The following is a 23,522-nucleotide window of genomic DNA, read 5'->3' as shown; positions in this document are numbered from 1 at the left end:
GGGCCTCAAAAAAACCCCATCTCTAGTAATGGGGCATGACCGAGTATGGCTGATGTAGCAGGACCGAAACTGCTCCAAAAACAAACTTGAGCTTTGGTGATCAGAGATAACCTGAGTCATACCTGTGTGCTGGGTACCCTTTCTAATCTCTCTGCTGAAATCATAACGTTAACTGAGACAAACAAAAATTATAATGATGACTATTTACTCAAAACAACTTTTACTATTTTCTGACATCTTTCAAACAGTTCTATTTCAGAAAGAGGACCAACTTTCTGTACTTTACTAGCCTTGCATTTGGTAGCAGGGCCACTGAAGACCTCATGGACATGTGCAATGGTGTGTGATGTGCAAATGTTAAAGCCAGAAATAACCCACACCATACCACTGCCTAACATTGCTCAGGGGTACAGACCTCATCCCAGAGAAGTACAGGGTCCCTTGCATGATGCTGTCTGAAATATTCTCTTCTGTTTCTGCAGAAGGCTAATTAGTCCCACTTTCCTAGCCAGCCTGTGTGATCTCCTGTGCCACTGTTACCCTTAGATCATCTCACTGCCTGGAGCATACATGGCCTAATTCAGGTAAGATAAAGCTATCTCAAGGGAGAAAGGGCTAATGCAAAGCCTTTTAACGTCTGTTCACTTCAATGAACCTTGTGCCCTAATAACAGGAACAGATATCCATCTGAGGGAGATCTGGAAAAGAAGTGGTATGATCCAAACAGAAAAAGATACTCTTTTTATATGAGTCATTTGGAATATAGATGTGAATATAAATGTGAATATTACTGTAAGCCTTTAGGATAAAGATATGCATGTGAAAGCAGAATATCTCTGAAAACATCTCCAGAAGACTGGCAGAGGAGGGGATTCCTCTGGAATTAAATGGAATTTCATTGTAGGAAAATGATGAAAAACCTGAAAATGGTTCAACAGCAGCTCTGGTGGTGTACCTGTAACTTCTTCTCACTCAGCCTTAATCTGGGCATAGAGCATTTTAATTTACAGGAGAGATTTTTCAAAGTAGAAATTACTTTGAAATTTGGGGCAGCAAGATAGAACAGTGTGCCAGACACTTATCATTGTGTAAATCTGATAGTGCAGTCTTGTCTCAGCTTAAATGCAGCCTTCATCAGCTTTTTAAGAATACTGTAGCATTTTAAAATGTACTATATCTACTTAGCAAAATGTATGAAAACCCCACAATTGTTTATTTAAACACTGTTGTATTATTAAGGCCTGTGAACTACCATAACCACCCTGCATTGCAGATGAAGTCTGAGGGCAGCAATTGATCAAGAGCATTAAAAATATGTTGATGCCTGTAGTTATCAATTTATCATATCTACCCCCTGCTCTTTTTTGCAGTGAAAAGAATGATGAATCTATTCCGAATCATCAATTCCCATAAAATGTATAACTCCAAACAGGAACATGCTAAAGAATTTATAAAGAGCACAGCAGACTTGTATACATTATCTTGTTTGACATTGCTTATACAAGAAACCTGAAATACACAAATTGATTGATTTGTGTATTTCATCAAAGCTTGATTTAATTTATCAAGGGGACAATGCCAATTTGCATTCATCAACATATAAAGTCAGGTTAGACTCGAGCTGCTGGCTCAAACCCTCTTTTCATATTGCCTTTATTATACTCCCTACTCTGTTTAGTTTTAAAGCCACAGTAGTGAGATCCCTCTTTTTTATTTTTTAATGTTTTCTGAAATGTTTAGGAGAATGAGACAGTAATAACACTAACTCTGTGTTCAGAACTTGTTCAGTTGCTGGACGTGAAGGTTGGGAAGGGTTTTGACCTCACTGCTGTAGTACTGACCTTTTCACAACCCTGGAGGAGTCTGCCTAACATGTCTGCAAGCTGAATTAAGGTGGAATTTTTGGGGTTTTATAGCAGATAGGAGAGATAATTCCTGTGCCATCTCTCAGTTGTGCACACAGCCTGACATATTCAGCCCACAACAAAAATGCTTCTGCATCTAAATTCTATACTAAGCTTTAAAAGTTTATGTTACTTTTATTCCTGTCCCTTCTTTCTACTGGTATTTGTCCCCTTCATTTGTCCTCCAAATCCCTCTGTTCTTTAGGGCAATAACTCTTTCTACCAGCATCCCATGAAATCCTTCCTAATTCCGAAGGATTCATGAAATCCTCCTCTGCGTTGAGCCTGAGCCTTTGTCAGCTCAGGAGCAGCTCAGGAAATCCTTGCTGCAGGAAGGGACCAGTCCTTACACATCTCCCTGGCTATCAGATAAGGGTGGTGTTTTTTTCTGACATCTCTCAGATGAAAGCCTCATGCAGATCATGGGGGTTATTCTCTGATCTGGCTCCCTCTCACTGCACAAAGACAGGTCAATGTTCATGCTCACCTGCAGAATAAGATGTCCAAATTCAAGACAGGCCTCTAAGTGAGCTTAGTTCTACCACCTGAGTTTTCCACTGATTTTAATAAAATTTCAAAAGTTACTATGCTCTTATGAATTTCATTCCACTTTCCATTAAGTGTCTCCATAAGTGAGAAGTTGCATAATTCTGAGCCTAATTTCAGATTGATTTAAAAATGCAATTCTGCTCTTATTGGCTAAATATCTTTTTGAGCTGTGTTCTCTTTCATAAATAATTAATTACAACAGAGGCTTATTACTTAGAGGATAAGATACTCTAGTGTAAAGATGTCACATCTGTTAGATAAGGGGACAGTGAAATCAGAAGCATTACCTAGGGTTGAGCTGCATGCCAATATTCAGTGGCTCTGATGTAATTAAACAGTACATTGCTCAATCTAGTCAGGAACACAGGAACAGAGAAACACTATTTAGAAGAGACTGTAATGTTATTATGGAGCCTGATCCAACAAAGCACTTGAACATGAGCTTCAGATTAAGCACACATTTAATTCTTCTTCCACTGCAAAACAAGTTAAAATGAGCATATGCACAGCTGCCTTGCAGAATATATTAATTTTCTCAGAGAAGAAACTTGCAGGGGCCACTTCACTGAGACCATCTCATAATCCCTAATGCATCTATCTATACTGAGACTCCTTCTGTGACTATAAAATCTGCTATTATCTTTAAAAAAATACAAGCAAGAAGCTGAAGGGCTGGAGAAAAAAGACTAAGCCCATGAAATTATGTAGCCCTTAAATACCAAAATTATTTTGGTAATATGAAGTCACCCTCGTACACTTGCACAATTTTGTAAGTACACTAAATTATTTTAGCAAATATGGGCCAATATGTCATAATCCTGAAAAGTGCCTTGTGATCTTTTGGGATCCCAGTCATCCCAATAGCAGATGCAAGGCAAAGCATCTGAGTTTCCCTCTTCAAACAGATATGAAGTGAAAATTAAATTCACATTTCCTGATGCAGAGGGGGACACTATAACCATGCATCTGACATAGCCATGTTCACCAAGGTTGTGGTAAACAAAACACTTAACATCTGAATTTTGGGGTCTGACTATCACCCAGGTTCACAGACTATCAGATGCTTAAATGTCAGTCCAAACTTGGTCCAGAAAAATACAACAAGTGCAATTATAACAGATTCACTCATCACATTGCCAAAGTATCTCAAAGTCCACTTAAACATGCACAGTTGGCTTGTTTCATTAAAAGGAAAAGAGAATTAAAACATCTAGAAGCTTTGTTTAAAAATGCAGTACTATGACTGAAGAGCCAGTATTTTTTTTTCTCTAGAGCTGAAGAAATTTAACAAGATGAAAAATTAGTCAGGGAGAGTTTCAAAAGTACACTGATACCATAGTGGAAATGGATAGGAAAAAAAATGGAGGTAAAACATTGAGCTGCTTAATATGCTAAACTCCTAAATGAGATGAGTCTTGTTAATGAATTAATCCCAAAATTCCACTTGCTTAAATCTTGTTAAAATTCCCTTATATGAATCATTTTTCTGCAGTAGTTGAAATCAATCAAAGTTTCAGAGATGCAATGGCTGAAAATTCTTAGGGATTTACTTTAAATGCATCATTACAACAGGGCACTTTCCAATTTCATTCTTAGTTCCAAGAAACCTGCCAGAGGGCAGGAAAACTGGTGACTTCCATTAGCCTTTTCAGCAGGACTGTCATAAATTTCTTCCCTGTCCAAGGATACATCAACAGGAAGACAGACCACTGTATGCACAAAGTAAAACTATCTGTTACCCAGAAGAAAGGTGATTTGGTACCAGTTCATCATCTGTGTGCATAATTCATTATATTCTATGATGTGTTTGGCATGAAGAAAAAGGGAAAGAGTTCAATAAAAATAACATCAAACTTATTCTAAAAGCTAAAAGTTTTCATTTCCTAATGAGATCATCTATTCCAGGTAGATGACTCTGCTGTTTGATAAAACAATTGAAAAATAAATTGCATTTGCAAAGCCGGCTTGTGCAAATCCACATAGAAGGGGATTATATTCCAATGAAAATATGTGAAGCATATAACTGCAATGACAAGAGCACAATAAAGCAAAACAATATTGGGAGTAAATACAAAAAGCTTTGTGATGGAACACTGAAGAATGACCTCAATGGCTATCTCCAGGGTTACTTTCACTACATGAAGCTGATTTTAGGACTGAGAAATACTTAGTTGCAGATGATGCCTTCTAGCATTGTTAAGAACTGAGACAGCAGCCAAAGGATTAAAACATAACACAAGAATTGTATGGCTAAACAAGCAAAGACACTTGATGCAGTCCTTTTAGTTATTATTATTATTACTACTATGACAATACTTGTAGAGCCTGTCATCTAAGTGTTGTGATTAGATTGGTTCTGCTCAAGAAGCCATGGATGAAATAAAGCAGGAATTGCAAAATGTAGTTTTGTAGAAATAGAATTTATATCTGCTCAGAATTACCTCATGCCCTGTTCAGCTGAGATTTCACTGGGGAAGGTTTGGTAATATGTAATGGAAATGTGTGACAAAGCTTCTTTGATTTTTCATTTCAAACTGAATTCTAGGCATATATTCTGCAAATTTTAAATGTAACATTGAATGCTGAAATAACTTGTGGTTTTTTTCTTTGCATTTTTAAATCCATCCAAGCATAACACAATTTTCCTCCTTTGTCCCCAGGGTTTTCTGGTTTTAGCCGTGATTAGAAGAAAAGTAAATGTTGTTCCCTCAAAACCTGCTTCCTGACACGTTTGTGACAGGACTGCTCAGTCCTTCCCTAGAGAGGATTAAGCAGAGGTATGATGTGGGTGAGGATGGGTTACATGTGCACCCTGTGGGTCAGCAGCAGAAGCAGGAGCAGAACTCAAAAAAGCCAGTGGTATTTACTCATTTTTGTGCTCAAACACACAGGGACAGACTCCTAATCTAAATACACATTGAAAACAATGCCTTGCACTGCACCTCACAAAAGAACTGCATAAGCAAAAGAATGCATCCATCTTTTATGGAACTGCATTGATACATGTGATGAAAGTAGAGCAATACCTGTTTTTTAGTGTTTATCCAAGTGTAAGTCTTGGCTATTAAAAGCACCTGAAACCCCATTAAAAATACTAAAAATATTATATGTATTCCCTGTGTATTTAAAAAAATAAATAAAAGCATCCTAACATTCAGTATTCAGCAACAGCTTCATATTACTTATGGCAATTTTTTAATAGTCTTGCAATTAAAATAAATTAATAAAAAATAATATCATCCCCACCCCCCAAAAAAAAATCTAAAAAATAACACCAAATTTTTCAGAATAGCTAAGAAAAAGAAAAACAAAAGTAAATTTCAATGAGTGAAGGGATGGTCAATGTGGTGGAATGGAGTACCATTTCAAGGACAAGCTCAAAATTGCTGCCAGTCCTCCTGGACACCTTAGCACAAGCATCACTGTGCTCCCACCTGAATCCATGCCAAAAAGACCATCAGTAAGACTGTCAGTAAGGCAGAATGCAGCTGGGAATAGCTAATAGGGCAAGAAGCTCTTTGCCCGAGACAGAAGCTCTCCCTGTGTGCACTTGAGCTCGGCTGCTGAAGAGTTTCTATGTGCTCATGGTAATAAGGCTTCCTGAAATAAGGCTTCAGGGTGCCTTATTCAGGCTCACCTGTGTGCTACTTCCCTAAAGCTGCTGCTGATTTGCACTGCTTTTCTAGGTATTTAGAGCATAGGCAAAGAAGAAAGCTTCTGTCTGGGATAAAAACCCAAACAAAACAGGCAGGGGATCCTTAGAAGCAACCATAACCCCAGCTGCTTGAGTAGGAACTACTGGAATGGCAGAAAATCCTCTCCTTGCACGGTACCACGGATCAGTAAACGACAGGGGTTTTGTGTTCCCTGCAGTTTAAAGAGAAAGAATCTCACTGGAAATTAAAACAGAGTCAGATGAAAACCTAACTGATGTCAGCAGGGGAACCCAAACAAAGGCAAGGCAATAGTTCTGTTTGTTTAAAGGCTGTAGGGATGCAAAAGGAAATCCATTTGTCCCAAGGCAGGTCAAGAACTTTAAAAGAGTATTTATACTTTTCCTTTGTGTGCAACTTGGTATAAATACTGCAGTAAGAAGAAAGAAAAATTCAAAGAATTCTTTGTTGCCAAATTTTTGAACTGGTTCAAAGCACTAAAACTGGTATTTATTATACAGATGCACATCAGATACATGTTCCAAAGCTTAGTGGGCTGGGCAGCAGACACAGCTGCTGCCTTTCTGTGATGGTTTTGTAGTGTGGAGTTATCCAGGCTCATGCTGGGCTGCAAGCTCCATGTTCAGCACAGCAGCTTGGCTGTCACCCTGTGCATCCCAGGGTGGGGCAGGAGGCTCAGGTTTTCAGGGGTGTTGCTGGGACCTGTGCACATGCAAGCTGTTTTGTGGCCTAAACAATTTCAAATAAATGTGACTGTACTGATGTTACCTGTCTATACAGGGATGCCCCATCCCTGGAAATGTTCAAGGGCAGGTTGGATGGGGTTTTGAGCAACCTGATCCAGTGGAAGCTGTCCCTGACCACGGCTGTTGGAACCAGATGATTTTTGCAGTTGCTTGCAACCCAAACCATTCTATGATTCTATACTTAAGGCACTATACCCAGCGCTGTTGGCGCTAATAAATTATGAAGGTGTGAAAGGTATCTTCTTGCTTTCCATGCCTTTCATGGAAAAAAAAGTGGCATAGGGCTAATTAGCATAAGAGAATTTTGAGAGCTGCCTGTGTCTTGGGAAGTGAAGATGTAACAGTGAGACCAAGGGCTGAACTGCCTGGTAACCCTCACTGACTGCAAATTTATGCTCTTAGCAAGAAGGAGAGCACATCCATGGCCGGATGGACCATTCACCACCATCTGAAACATAACATAATTGTTCTCTCAAACTACACGTATGCAGTGCAACCCAGACCTGATCACTGCCTTCTCTGTTTCAGGCTCTACTTTCTTCCCTGAGGTGTCCAAAGAGGAACTTGAAGAAGACAAGGCAAGTAAGGAATCCTCGTGATCAATCAGTAGGAGTTTTTCTATCAAATGATGCAGAACACTTATTATATTCTTCCAGGAAAATAATAATAAAAGAAGAATAACAAAACACTTATATTCTTCCTAAAGAACTTTTATGAGACATGGTAGAACTGTTAGTTATGAGCGAACAAATACCAGTTATGTCAGGCAATTTGATAAGAGAAACAGCCCCTAATGGATTAAATGCAGAGAGTAGAGGCCATTCCTCTCTGTCCAAGTCACAAGCAACTCCCCTTTCCCCATTCTGAGAATAAGCAGCTTTCAGTTTGCCACATGATCAGAAAAGAATTAAATTAACTATGTAAAATCAACTGGTTGACCTGGTCACCATAGCTACAAAGACAAAAAATTGCTGAATGTCTCCAAGATGAGACAATCAGATCATGAGAAAAATCTATCTCCTGAAAAGGACTCTTCAACAGTTCCAAAGTTGGAAACAACAAAAGTCTAGAAAGTTCTTAAATGCAGAAGTTGGTACAAAAATGAGCTTCTTATGTACACTTAATTCTGTTCTTTCAGAAAGATTTTGTTAAAATATTCACAGGCTTCCACTCCAGAGATGGCTGCATTTCACAGGTGAGTGAAACCATCACTGCAGGCAATATCTGTAGAGCACTTGCTGAATTTTTGTCAGCTTTATTATTACTGATTCAATCTGTGTAAGAGGAAAAAGGGCATCCAAATGGCACTTAAGATGGAATAAGCAGCCCTTCATAAAGCTATTAAGAAATTAATAATTACAGGAAGACAGATGTAATTACATCCAGAAGATCAATGCAGCTTTTAATGAAGAAGAATTTCAGGACCCTAAATACAAATTGAGATAAGAAACTTCTGAGACTCTCCCACACACCCCTGCTAGATAAATGGGACCGAGGAACAAAGGAATCACAATGCTGTTATGCAAAACAAACTCATTCTGGAATCCTACTGAAAGCCTTGAGGAAGCTGGTTTGAGCTGCGAAACCATGGCTTCTTTGCTATATGATTTTTGGTAGATGTTTACAAATGGTCGTAGTACAGAAACATTCCGTGTGTCCACTGCAAATGGGGCAGATGACATGAAAAATTGCCTCCTATTAGAACTTCTCAATGGAGATGGGAAAGAGTTGAATTGCATTTCCTTTCTCCCTCTTCCTCCAATGTCCCTCTCTCACTCCCTGCTCTCTTCAACTTTGGGAGCATTTACAAAACAGAATTAAAAATTTAAGACTCTCACAGACTTAAGTAGCTTTAAATACCCTTCTCTCCCACCCTGCAGGAATCTTTAAGCACTGGCATGGCAGACAAGACAAGTTTTCATCCTCCCTTGCTTGTGGGTTGAGGCCAGGAGGCCTTGCAGGACACCTGCCCATGGAGGGTCTGTACCTTGGCCAAGGAAGAACAGGGGGAATGCCATGGATCCTTTGCCTCCAAAACATGATGGAAAGAGCAATTCCATTGAACTCTACCTCCTGTTCTGCTGTGAGGAAAATGGACAAAGGGGAACAGTAATACCTGACTCCTGTAGTGACGAATTCTATGGGAAATAAGCACAGGAGAAAACAAATCAAATTAGCAAGTCCACGCATCATTTAAAATAAGCCTACAAACCCCAGCCTCTCCATGTACATTCAGCTATAAAGCAGATGCCTTTCACACAAGCAAATATACACTACAGCAAATTGAGTGATTTTTTCAAAACACCATAGAAATAAAAAAAGTCCCCAAACATATCCAAAGCATCCTAAAAACAGAGCAAGGGGGGATAAGCTACTACTAAAAATCAGGGGCTCTAAGAGCTGAAAATGGAGTTACATGGAAAGAACATAAGCATCAGCTTTCACAAAAAGGTAAGCACAGAAATAAAATGGTTTTGCCAATAAACTCTGGTAAGGAATTTCTGCCTTGATCTTTGTTTATTTCTGAGGCATGTCAATACATCTCTGTGCTGTGCTTTCCTTATGACTGCCTCCAAATCCCACTCATTTGCACCTCATCAGGAGAAATAAACAATGCTCCTCTTGCTACTTAACTCTAGTGGATACCAAACTTAATTACAAGCAACTTTGTCTGATCAGTGGGCGAGTTGGAGGAAAACAATAGCCAACAAACAAGTCTTAGCACAAAATGGAGGTTGAAGAATAAAACATTGCAGAACACACTGTGGAGAACAATTCTTCATTCACTAGGAGCTAGTTCATCTCCAGATTTGCAGCTGTTAAACCTCTGCAAGCTTTGCAGGAATCCTTTCCATTTGTACCAGCCAAAGATCCAGCTCAGAGTGAAGCACATTTGTAAGAATTTCCTGGTCAATACCTGTCTGGAGTTTGTTTCTAGCACTTATCAGAAAAGTTCATTATGATGGCAAAAATAAAATACTCTTCTGAAGAGAAAGAAAATCCTCAATTATCAAACTACTGGCTTCAGCAATATTTTTTGAGAAAGAAGGTAAAAAGGACAAAGTCACAAGAGATTTTGAGGATTAGTGGGGATTTAATAGGAAATGCACTGCAGACAGCAACTTTTGTCAGTAATTTTGAAGACATGGATGGCCTGATTCAACAGGATGGAAAAGTTGAAAATTTGACACTGAAAAGTTTACCAACAACTGAATAGTAACATTATGAAACAAGCCCCAACTCCTTTCATAGTCAGTACATAGCATCTTTCTCAATCAGCTTCAAATCACAGCTACAATATTAATTCTGAGTGTGCATTTGTCAATGGATAAATATTACAGATAACATGTTGAATTAGTTATGATAAGCTGAGTTACTGGCTAGGGGGTTCAGCTTTGAAAAATTTGCTGTTCTTAAAGTGGAACAGACTTGAAAATCAAAAACATTCACTGGAAATGAAGAGAAGCATTGCTAAATTCCGTACCACATGTAGCCACAAGGAAAGGGGAAAGAGATGTACCAGTGCCTACCTGAATAGAAAGGATGTCTGGGACCTTTTCTAGTCCCACAAAAGGTCTTGAAAAGTTAAGGTCTAGCCCTCAAAAGCTAGGTTACACAAGATGGTCATTGATAACAATTTGAAATGTAAAGTTGCAAAGACACAAGGGAGGTAGAAGACATAGCAATTTAGTGACATGATTTTCAATCCACCTAAACGAGTTTTCCCTTATCAATGAGCTCTTCCCCTTTTATTTTGCCTGGCCATGGGTGTTCAAATTGGGCACAGAAACAGCTCGTCTGATAAATAAAATGTTATCAGATTTGATAGCTCCTGTCTGTAATATTCCCAGATAGTGATGGGGAAGGATTAAGCCTGGGAATAGATCTTACAATGTGACTGTAGTAACCACTGGGTTATCAGGTCAGAGAATTCCAATGGATTATGAATACACAAAAAAAAATTACTTTAGCTTTTTTTACAAGCATAGGATAAGAAAGCGATATGTCTTACAAAGTTTTTTCTTCAATCTGAAACTGAAATGCTTTTCTGTTTGTTTCAGTAATAAGCCTCCCCATTTCAATGTTATCAGAGCTGATTTTCCTTTTGATTTGTTGGTGTGTGTATAGGATGAAAAATCGATTAGTCATTTCAGCATACAAGTGTCTTCAGCACTTTTTGTAGGATAATGAATGTACTTAGAAAGATATGAACTTCAGTGGCAAGATATTTGTGGTTTTGTTTTTTTTTTTTTTAAGTTTGGGGTTTTTTCCGTAATTTATTTAAACACCTATGATGTATGAGGCTTAGGAGAAACAAGCATCTCAGCCTGCTGCACACCTTCCTATCAGAAACATGCCTGATGTGTTTCTGAGAAACAGTTGGAAAAATCCCCTCTGAATTGGTTTGATTTCCAGTCTAATTTTCCTCTTTTTGAGGAGAAGGGCCTAAACAAAGTAAAAAAAGAAAGGTAAAAAAAAAAAGAGGGGCCAGTGCTGTTTGAGTAGCACTCATGCAAGACTCAGACCAAGGTTTTTCACCAACAGTGCAGTGTTCTGCAGTGAGCAGCCTCACCCACACAAACTTTGGAGAAAGGGGTAGCAAAAAGCTGGCCACATATCTCCAGTGCTCTGAGTTATGGGGCAAAAAGAACAAAGGAATCAGGCAAATCCAATTCAACTTTGGAACTGCCATATGTTGATCTGTGCTATGATGGAGGCCAAAGAAACCTATCTGTTCTGTGGGCAGAGCTGGACAGGTATTTCATGTGGGTCCACTTTCTATTTGTAGCTTAAAAAGCATTGCCCTGAAGTGGCTGAAACCATTTTGAGAAGCATTTGAGCGTGTTAGAGGCAGGGTCCTGGGAGCTCAGTTTATGCTACTGGAACAGGATTTAAACACATGAATCATGGCTGGCAGTGAAGAGGGAATTGTGCTCTTCACTTTTAGTGTTAAAAAGATTACTCTTCACCGCTCAGAAAACCTTCATAATATAGGAGAAGACATCTTATTGACAAGTAGTATTAGCCATGCACAGGACTAAAAAAATTAAACTGGTTAAGCAGCTGGAATGAACATTATTTTTTTACCACTCATATCAGAAGTGAGTATGATCATCTCTTTGCTTTTCCCCTCTACCAGACTCTTCAGGACCTCTTAAGATTTCTCTTACCTCATTTCCAAAGTAACAATACATTAGTCCCCACAAGGTAGCTTACATGTGTACATCTCATGGAACATAAACCCATTTTGATTCCTCATTTGCTTGCATTTCATTTCTCCCTCTTCCTCCAATGTCCCTCTCTCACTCCCTGCTCCCTTCCACATTGGGAGCACTTTAAAAACAGAATTAATTAATCAAGCCAGCTACTCCAGCTTCATAACTCATTCCCCTTGTTATTCACTATTGAGTCATGAGGTGGGTGTCTTGATCTTGAAGGTAGGACAAAGATACAAAATATTTCCATCAGGTGCTGGAAGAAAGGTTGCAACCTGCTTCACACAGAATTCAATTAGGAGTCACAGACAGGGGAAGCAAGTTTTTATTAATTCCTACAGACGCCAGAATGCGTTCAATCTGTTTCTGTTTCGTTTCTTTCCTCTAAAAATTTTTTAACTAATCACAACATTAGATTAGTTCTTTTAAAACAGTAGGTGATCAATTGAATTTCAATGCCCTAGGAAAGAAATTTAAAGATTCCCAGATGTTTCATGGAAATCATCAAAAAAGATTAAATGGAGAAGCAATTCTGACACTAACTGAATTATCTACCCAAGTATTTCTATTGCACCGCCATCAGGGTATTTTAATGCCATGAGGCTTTTTTAGAATGTTTACTAGGAAATGTGGATAGGCTCAAGCAGGCAGGGTTTCACCTGTCTGTGTAAATGAAGGGCTAAAACAAATTCGTTTGGCATATTCCATGTGGCTTTTACTTCTAAATGTCTAAATGAAAGACCTTACAAAAAAAAGTTTGACACCTTTGGTCTTTATGTCAGTGAATTCTAGGAGGAAAATGAGGCAATCGTCTATTGGAAATTATCACTTGCTTCCATAGAGGAGGGCCAGATGCTTATCTAATGCTATGTTAAAGCAGAAACTAATTTTTTTTCTTCCTGGAAACATTCTGAACTGTCACCATTTTATTTCCTCTAATCTTTGAAACATGTAGAAATAAGATTTTTCCTTCTTCTCTATGTGCAAGTATAAAAACTAAAGAATCTGTACAAAGCTGATAAATACATATTTAGAAAAGATATGTTTGGAAATGACAAACCAGTTCTACCAAAGAAATTCAAGCTTTCTGATATTCCCAAATCTAGATGTGTCATTTAAATTTGCCATTCTAACAAACTGACCTTTGAGGCAGTTTGATATTTAACTGACAGCCTATTTTGGAAAACTATATCATCTTGGAGTGGTAGCCTGATTTTCTGATACCACCATTTTTCCTGATGAGCCAGGATCCACCTGGGAGAAAATCCATGTTTTGATGCTTGGAAATAATTTCTTGAGATTGTATTTATACCATGCATTTATATTAATGTTACCAGATCCTTCAGTTGTTTTCCATAAGGTTCAGGTTCCAGAAGATCATGAGGGGCATGGCTGAATAATTGAACCCATGCCCTCCTTGTGTCAGTCAACAGTGGTTTTGCTCTAGCTTCATATTCATTGCTGCTGTAAGGAGAGCTAATGAGAAAATAAAGTTAAAGCCTCATCCTCTGTGCAGATGGCATGTATTTGATGGGACAGATTCTCTTGCATGAGATGTTATTGCTTTACTCATTTCATCTACTGTCTGAGTCACATCATTATTCTAAAGTGCAAGATCTTCACTTAAGGAGTTATTTGAACTGCTTGGAAAAGGATGGGCTCATGATAAATGCACTCAATAAAGCAGATATTTATTTCCCTCCTACTATTTCTCAGAATATTGAGATAACTGCAATGAATTCAAATACCCTGTTTGGTGGGTGTGGGAATAGACACAGGCAGGTGACCAGAACAACCACAAAACTCTGGCTGAAATGCAAAGAGTAAATTTATTTACTCTTGCAAAGAGGATGATCCCGAAACAACACCCAGGCAGCAGAGACACACAAGTGGGAACATTTGCACTGTCAGAAATTCTATTTCTCAAAACGGACAGGGGATAAACAGCAATCAGCAGGCCTAATACAGGGTTTCCCACACTGATATTCTCCAGTATGAGAGAAAATGTGCAAGATCATGTGAGGGAATCTACCCCCTTCTCATCAATCTTCAGCTTTTAACCCTCTCCTCCCAACAGTGAGTGTCTTTGAGACCTGTGTTGTGTTCTGAGAGGAGCCTTCTCAGCCAGCAGCTTTCAGGCTGCCTCTCAAGGACCACTTCATAAACCGGAGGTCAAGCCCCAGAGAGGAGGAGATGTATGGTTTAAGAAAGCAGTGAGAGAAATTCCCTGCAATGACTTGACCAAAAATCTTTTGTAGAGTATCTGATGCAGATTTGAACTCAGACTTGCAGCTTCTGGCAGCTGGTGCAGAAACAATACACGAGAGAAGTGCAGTGAACTGCTGCCCACCCAATTTCTGCCTTTCCACCCAATTTCCTCACCCTCTTTGCAGAGGCAGCAGAATGAATGATGTGTCCAGCTCTGAGCCTCTCCAATTCAAAGCTTGATGTTCTTTGGGAACACCTGGAGAGGTGCTCAAACCTGCTGTCCATCCCTCCAATGGACCATGCAGGGTTTACAAACCAGCTCGAGTTTTCTCAGCAGTGGAAGCAAAAGCAAAAGTCACCCATCTAAGCTGAAAGCTGATGCCCTGATGAGAAGCCAGGCTCAGCACACACTGGGTCTGCATGCCCCAGTCCTGCCCAACTCCCAGGAGCACCTCATAATTGTATGCTCTTATGGAAAGATATTGAATGGTTGAAAAGATTCATAGAACACATTCCATCAAAGTCTTTACAGCCATGTCCATGCACTAACACGAGAAAATCAATTACTGCTCTCTTTTGCATGTCTCACACGTTGAACATCAGTTAACAAATTGCTCAGTGCCAGAGAAATAGCATGAGACTGCTTACTTAGCCAACAACCTAGTTGATTCAATTGCTTCAAGGCTGCCCCTGAAGCAGCTTGAGGCAGAAGGAGGGCTGCTGTGAACATCCTTCCAAAATCCCAATTCTTAAAAAGTTACCATCACAGTCAGGTCTATATTGTCCACGGGGTCTCTTTTCTCTACATTGCTGTTCTGCAGCACTGCATGCACAGCCTCGCCAAGAGCCCACCCTGCCTGCTGAGCACCACCTGGTCCCTCATGCTGTGTTTTTAGGGATTGCCACACTGGAGCCAGCCCTGAAGTGATGCTGCTAGAGTGATAACTGAGGCAGCAGGAGCCCTGCAGAAAGCAGCTACCAAAATCCTCATCTTTCTCCTCTAAGCTCTGTGGGGCTGCATTTGGCCAGGTGCATCAGTACTCCCTGCTGAGACTGCAGGCAGAGAAAGAGAGGGGAATTTAGCCCCTCTGGTTACGAGATGTAAATTAATATAATCCTTAGCTTGTTCAAGGTGGAGGCATATATGTTCCTAGGCAACCATGTCTTCTGGGGGAATTTTGAAATTCTCTTGATTATCTCTCCTAAGGCATAGACTCACACCTGACCATTTCAGTTTTCTACTGAATATTTATTGCTATTTTCTATACTGTGAGGTCTATAGCTCAGTACAACCGGTTCTGAGTTCAACAAGGATCTTTATGTACAACCACTAATGCAATCTACGCCTTAGCAATACTAATGATGGATTCACCCTGATAGAAAATGGATATTTCCAGCTAAATCATAAGAAATTCATTAAACCTAAACCTGGATAATCTACCATGCATTCAATTATAATGCTTGCCTGCCATGAAAAGCAGAAATATGAAAACCTCCTTATTAAAAACACCCACCCACCCCCCCAATAAAGAACCCAAGCTGTCCTGAGGAGGTTGCTCCTTCTTTCTGCCCCCCCCACTGTCAGTATTAGCCCAAGAGCAGAGAGCATGCAGAATTCTTTGGAGGGATGCAAAGGACAATCCAAATGAATAATGCTGTGGGAGTGATTTGTAGCTTTCCCCAAAGCGTGAGCTGATTTGTTATGAATAGAACACAGCCTGCTGCTCTGTTGAAAGCCAAATCTATGTGACTGATTTTCTTTTAATGCATTTATGGTAAAGAATGATCCTGCATTTGATTGCGTGACCGATCACCCTGACACACGCGGCTGATATTCTACCTGTGCAATCATAATTCTACACGTACCCACAAAAGAAAAAGCAGAAAAAGAGATGTGTTTTAGCTGACTGCCTCACTTTCTCATTCCTCTAGTGCAAAGGCCACCTGATTTAAATTCTTCAAAGACACATCAGTTGGAAAGAAGCATTTCAGGTTATCACTTTATGATTATATTTGCAGTGAGATTTAAAAGGACAACATATGTGGATTTTGACTGGGGAGACCATTCATTGGAAAAGTAAAACTTGACAAAAATCTGTGGGATTACATAATTGATTTTTGGATGTTCTTGCTAATTAATGAAGTTTATAAAAGCTTGTAGTTTACCTTGGGTAAGCAGATATAAACCAGATCTACCTTTGAGGGCAGAAAGTTATTGTCCCTGTAGAACTAGGGGGATTAAATCTTTATTCAGAGTGCTTAAACACAGCCATATATCAGGAACTGAATGGAAATTATTTGGTGTAATATACTGAATATAAACCTTATATTGTCCTTGCCTGTGCTGTCCTGCACAGTAGAAGTCTGTTTTATAATAGAAAGAGCCCACAAACAAGGAATGTTGGCAAGTCTCCATTTTGCAGGGGGATATCAAAGTTATTTCATAATAACTTTTCTGTATCCTCTGGAGAATGGGAGAAAACCCACTGGAAATTGCTTGTGCTTTGAGACACCTGAGAGGAATGATATTGGATAACTCCCCCAGAGGCTGACCCAGGGCTGGAAGGGTGAGGTCTTTAAACAGATGAAAATGGCAATGGCTAGAGAGTACAGCATAATATCTTTGCCTCCTACTTTCTATTCATTAAACTGAGATATTGTTTTGCTTTTCTTTTTCTGAAGAATATCATTACCCTGTACCATGCCATCACTTTCCCAAACCAGAGATAAAACTGGAAAAAAATGTAACCTCCAAAACTGGCCAGAAGGGATCAGTGACAAAGTCTGAGCAATGTTTGGTCCATATACTCATGCTCAGAGAAAAATCAAAATCTGCCACCACATGAAATACTTTGTACATTTTTGTTCTATTTTCTGCATCACTACTATCTGAGTACACTATCCATCACACTCAAAAGATACTACTCCCCACTCATCATCTTTTGTACAAACTACTTTGCTATCAGTCATTTCAGACACAGAGTCTCATCTGACAATGTTATTTTAATGATGTTGTTTCTGATTTTTAACAAGGGATGATAACATCATTATCATGAGCAAAATGTAAGCATTACATTAAAACAGGCAGTGATGGCTTCAGCTGTGGTTCTGCAGCAAATCTAGAAAGAAGAGTAGCATGAAGTCATAGTGACCTGTGAACAAAGGCTCTGATTGTAATTTTCCAGGGATTTGTTTATAATGGCACAAAGGTGTGAGCAAAGCACTCAAGTAAAACCCAAGGTACCTGACAGCAAATTACCACTGCTATAACTACTGCCAACAATATTGTGGGGAGTGGATTTTACAAGACAACACATTGCTTCTGGCTGTGAACTCACTGTTCACCCACACCCAAATCTGCTATCAAATTCGTACTTTAGACAAATATTACCTGTTAATTTCAAAGGCATAATAAGGCATTCAAAAAATTCTGTGGGTTCTGACCTATAAATGATTTTATAGGACATGAAGCTAAATTGAATGCAACTTTCTGTCAGGCAGCCATTTCTCTGCTGAGCAGAGAAATGGTTAATTGGTGATAAATGGGTCAGGTGTAATAAGAAAGATGCAATCAACACTCACAAATTTTTTTTTTTAGGGGAAAAATCCTTTGGCATTAATTCTCATGATTCCTAAGAAATGGGGACAGGCTGGCAAAGTTTAAATGACTTTAAATGATGCCCATGGCCTTCTGCAAAATCTGATTTCAACTCCAATGATTGATGGGTTGCCATTACTAGAAGAAAAAAAAGTTCAGAAATTGAGCCAAGTAAATCAAGAAAGACCTTTTGAGTTTACAATGAACACTTCAACATGATTCAAAAAGTGTTTTAACCAAGATTTCATTTTCTGCAAATATATGTTGCCTTCAGAATATGAACTATTCATTTCCATGAGTCTCTTTTGAGCCAGACTTTCATTTGGCCGGAAAAGATGCCCAGCTTTCCCTGCCAGCTTTTCAAGGCTTTATTTGATTTACTTCAATGACATTGGGGGACTTCAGCCTCTGCATGAGCTCTGGCAGAAACTCTCCTCTCTTCAGATATAGGTGGCTCACATACATGAAACTTTGAAGTTCTCACTACACATTTGTTGAATTCCTTTTCTTCATAACTGAAATAATTTTATTTTTAGTTTAAAAAGTTAACTACTTTCAGTTTAATGGAAATGCACTACAAATTCCTGTCAGGACTGGTGAACTCACTCCACAGAAAGAAGATACAAATCAAACTGGAAAATAACTGAAAATGAAATTGTTCCAACTTTACAAATAATGAAGTAAAAAGTGCAACCAGTTCACTGTCTCATTGGAACAAAAAAACTGGTTTAATATTAGGACAAAATTTTGTTAAAATCAGAAATTTAAAAATAGAGCTTTTTATTTTATCCCAAGTAAATATTTCCTTTTGATTTTAACATTTCAAATATGGAACATCTTTAGAATGGAGCATGTTTAAAAAAATAGTCTTCTGATCTAAAAAGGTACTCATTTTATTTGACAAGAAAAATACTTTTGTTTACAGAGAGAAGAGGGACATTCTGGCAATTACACTACCCAAGAGAGAAATGGTCTCAGCAAAATTACAGCTCATCTGTGAATTTTTCTCCTAGCCTCAAACCAAGACACAGCTGTCCTATTTTGGATTTTCTTGTAACAGCAGCCTCTCATGACTTTCTCTTGAGAGCTCCAAACTGAACCCTCTGCTCTGACACAGACTCCCTGTGCAAACCAGGGCAAATTCTGGTGGTTTTGGGGTTTTTTTTTCCATTTCAGAAGAAATTCTCTGCAATTTGCAAACCTTATCTTCAGAGTTACACTGAATGCCACTTGCTTGGAGTTTTTCACCTGAGATCAGAAAACTTTCTACCATGAGTGCTTTGCTGATGACCAGAACTGCTGTCAGGTATCAGAGAGAAGATCAAAACAGATCTCAACTTGACTCTACTTGAATCTACTCAACTCTACTGCCAAAGCCTAGACAATGTTGTTGCCATTTGTATCAAGGAATATGTGTCCATACATGAAAAAAGTCTTGAAAGAACACATATCATGACTAAGGTAGCATTTGAAAAAGGTTAAATGAAACCAAATCATGTAAAACAAACAGAAGAGCAACAGACAACCTCTTCATTTACTAGGTCTCCTAGAGAGCTCTGTGACATAAATAAATGAGTTGTGGTTAAGCTGATTTCAGTTTGGCTTTGCTCATACAGTGTAATGTAGTTTTTTGTTAATTAAGAAACAGAGCATAGCCTGACACTATTTGAGGAATAGGATTATAAAGATGTAATTTTATGTTAGACTGCTGTGTAAATAGGCTCATTCCCAAAATTGTTAGAGCAGTGAGCATTTTGATAAGATACCTGGAAAGCCTGACTATATTAACAGTACAACCTTCACAATTATGTTATTGTTGAGCGATAGCAACGTAAATGAATACATGATGGATCAAAAGAAATAGCAGATACAGCAATGCACATAAGCATAAAGGTTTAAGACTGATGCTGAAAGTAAGTGAATAAAATTGAGCATCTGAGTAGCACCCCTTGCAACTCCTCTGCAAGGTGTTGTGATATTCCTGCCCAGTAAAATGAACATGGGTTTATGGCCAAAAAGGAATGGTCCATTCCAGAGATATTTAAAGGCCCTTGTGACTCCCTTCACTTTGCATGTTCACAGTACATTGTAAGTCCCTCTCTTGCCCAAAGTGTATCCTCTCCAGCTGATGCTTTTAAACAACTCCTCTTCATGAGGATGATGACCCAGGCCTGATATGGCACCAAAGCCAAATTCCCTATGGCACCCCTTCCCTGTCTCCCTCCCAGTGCTGCACACCTAGGCCATCCCTTGCTGCATTCCTGGCAAGGACTCACAGCGCTGTTTGCAGGCTCAGAGCAATTTGTTCCCTGGGCATGGGGACTCCCTTCTCCATGAGCTGCCTCCACCTGCAAGGAAGCCACCAGAGGGTGCAACGCCACCAGAGCTGCCCTCCCAACAAAACTACTTAGGATTGCTGGAGCAGCTCCGTGTCAGCTCACTGGAAGATAAGTGCTGCTTGTGGAGCGCTATTTTTAATTAAGCAAAGATAGCACTCCAGCAATCATGGGACTGATGATGCAGCTTCATTATAACTGAAAACACATTCCTAGGTCTGTCCTGGATCGCTCTTCCAGCACCTGTGTAACAGCATCAGCCCCCCTCATTTCCAAGGAGGCTGGGATTCAATTCTATTCTGACCCACACAGGTGCTTGTGCAAGAAGCTGCAGCACAGTCAGCGCTGGTGTTTTCTGGACTCACCACAGACTTTTGCCACAATTTGTTGCATAATAGAGTGCCCCACAGTGGCACTCCTCAGCTGCAGGCAGCTTGTCCCTGCTATGCTGCTCCAGTACAATTCTCCCTGCACCCCTGGCACTCAGCAATGTCACAGAGCAGAGTGTGCCACAGGCAGTGGAGCTGGCATTTCACAGCAGCAGGAGCCAAGCACTGGGGCTGGTGCTGCTGCTAATCTCCAGCACAAACCTGGCAGACCCCTGCACCTCCCCTTCTCCTGCAGCTACGTGGCTGCAGCAACTGCACTTGCTTCCTTTATGGGCTGTTTTGAAAGATTCTGAAGGAATTGTACTACAGCCAAATATGATATTCTCCCACACTATTTCTGCTCAAAATTGCCCTCCCTACACTACATGTAAATACAACTCCAATTTGTATTTAATGCAAATGCTTTCTCCTCTCCTAGCATAAGGGATTCCATCAATTGAAGAAAAAATTAGGGCATTTGGGATTAGGGCTTTAAAGAAGCTCCACTATTTAGATAACCCATCCCACATCTCTTTTAATTTAAAACCCGCTTAAAACCCATTTTCAACTTTCCAAAGCAGCTACAAGGTGCTTTAACACACATGAAGCAAATGAAATTATTTTGTAATGAAAGTCTTGTCATACATCATTAGGATCTTCCTCCTACCTATAGGGCCATTTAGGAAGCTGAATAAATCTATGCAGCTTTATAGCTGTAAGAGATGGTACATTAAGTTTGCTGGCCCCAGAGTGCCTGAAGAAATCCAAACACCAGTATTCTTCAAGTCCAGGAGATTTTATATTCCTGCTTCCAAATGCTGTTTGGCAGAGGTCTCCAACAGCAAATCCTCACTTGGCAGCTGTGAGCAGAGGTCTACAAGCTTTAAAGAGACATATTTATCACAAAGCACACCAAGAGGTGTGGGCACCGTATTTCTGGCAAACAATAACCTATTGCCTCCTCACATCTGTGTTGCTGGTCTTTTCCAGACACAGGACCCTGCTATTCTGGACCCTTATTCAGTGACAATCTCCTGCAAACTGCAGCAGCTCCAGTCAGCTCTCACGGCCTGGGATTGTGGAGCCCTGTCACTCTGGCCAGGGAGTGACACTCCAGCATTTGCTGTGCCACCACCCCTCCCAGGGCTGCAGCAGCAGCTGGGCCACTGAATTGCTCCTAATTAAGAGGCTGGCAATGGTATCCAGGCAAGCACGTACAAATAAATATTAGAGGTTTTGGACACACATATTTCAAATGAAAAATCATAGAAAACAGACATTTATTAAAAATATGCATGAAAAAAGTCCATTTTTTTCTTAAAACACACCCATTGGAATTACCTTCTAGCATTCTCAGCTGTATCTTAATTTGAACCAGAACTAAATTATTTTCATTCCTGCTATGCTAGTATAATTTTCTATTATCCCAGTGGAAAATATGTAATCAAACTAATGCATTTATCCATTTTGATGTGGGTTCTGTGACATTTTGCTTTTTGCTCTGCTGGAAAACCAACAGTTGCTCGGTTTCCATTTGTGTTTCTACTACAGCTGGATGAATAATACAATTTTTTTTTCAAAACAATCTGACTTTTTGTAAGGGTAGTGGGGGGAAAGGAGGATTTCAGGTGAAGTAAGATTTAGGGTTTTTTTGTAGCTGATAAAAAACCCCAACAAATAAGTGACCCATTCTTCGCAGTCAGTTGAAATGGTTCGGTTGTCTGCCCTGCTATGTGGTGTCTGTGTGGGGGCAAAAACCACAAGTTGGCTCAGTTTTAAAGTACAGAGAGACTTTGATCAAAGACCACCACTTTTAGGGTGATTGGAAGCAGAAATAATAATATTAATTTTTGATTTCCATCTGGCATTCATTGCACCTTTTTCCTCACACTGGTGACTTGCACGAATGCAGGCGGTCTAATAAACACTAGAGCAAAATCAAGAAAAAGGCTCATTTCAACAGTGGATTCCACCATAAGCTTTAGAGGTTTTAAGCTTTTTTTCACTCCTGACCATGGCAATCAATCTAACTGTCTTTTTATCTCAGCTCTGGAGATGAAATCAGATTTAAACACCATGGATAAACAGCTACAAACACATGGTCATTAAACTCTGAGGGATCTCGGTTGCTAAGCCCTGCTGGATGAAGGTTTGGATGCTACAAAAAGAGGACACTCCCTTTTCCTAAAGTCAGCGACAGGGGAACCTCATCAGAAGCTACTTGACAAAAGAGGAAGTAGAAACTTGAAACTTCCCAAGGGAAATATCCTTCATTTGTCACTATGTCACCTCGCTCTGCTGCATTTTGTTTGTTTTTCATTAACAAACACTGTGTAAAGCAAACCTCCCCAAAGATCACACTAGAGAAATAATTGCAAAGCTCTCACATGAGAGACCACTAATAAAAGCTAAATTTGCCTTTAAAATATGAAAGTAGTACTATTCTGCCATTCCCTGCCTGTTAAACATCTATTAAATTGGCCAGCAGCTACTTCAGAAGTGGCTGCTAGACATTTATTGCGTGTTACACACTGTTGCTCAATTTTATGTGCTCTGGTAGGGGGAACACACACACTTGAAATGCACTTAATGTGCAGAGGGGGCAGAGTGAAAGCCCCAGGGCTGCAGTTACCTAATGGAGCTTTGTGTGTTCTGCTGGAATGGAGAAATGCAAATGCTCTCTCTGACCAGCCTTGAGAATTTCTCTGGACCAGCCTGGCAGCTTGACTTCAGGTTTAAAAGCCTCCTTCAATTCTGAAAATATCAGGTAACACTCCCCGATAAACAAACTATAGAAACCCCTGCAAATTAAAGCAATCTGCAAAACAACCACTAATGGATGAAAACCCAGGGAAAGATAAGCTTTGAAAATACATAAAGTGGAACATAAAGTCCAAGCTCCTGCTATTACATCCCCTGCCTT

This window comes from Zonotrichia albicollis, chromosome 7, assembly GCF_047830755.1.
Source record: "Zonotrichia albicollis isolate bZonAlb1 chromosome 7, bZonAlb1.hap1, whole genome shotgun sequence".
NCBI classification, from domain to species: domain Eukaryota; kingdom Metazoa; phylum Chordata; class Aves; order Passeriformes; family Passerellidae; genus Zonotrichia; species Zonotrichia albicollis.
This window is presented reverse-complemented; position numbering follows the sequence as displayed.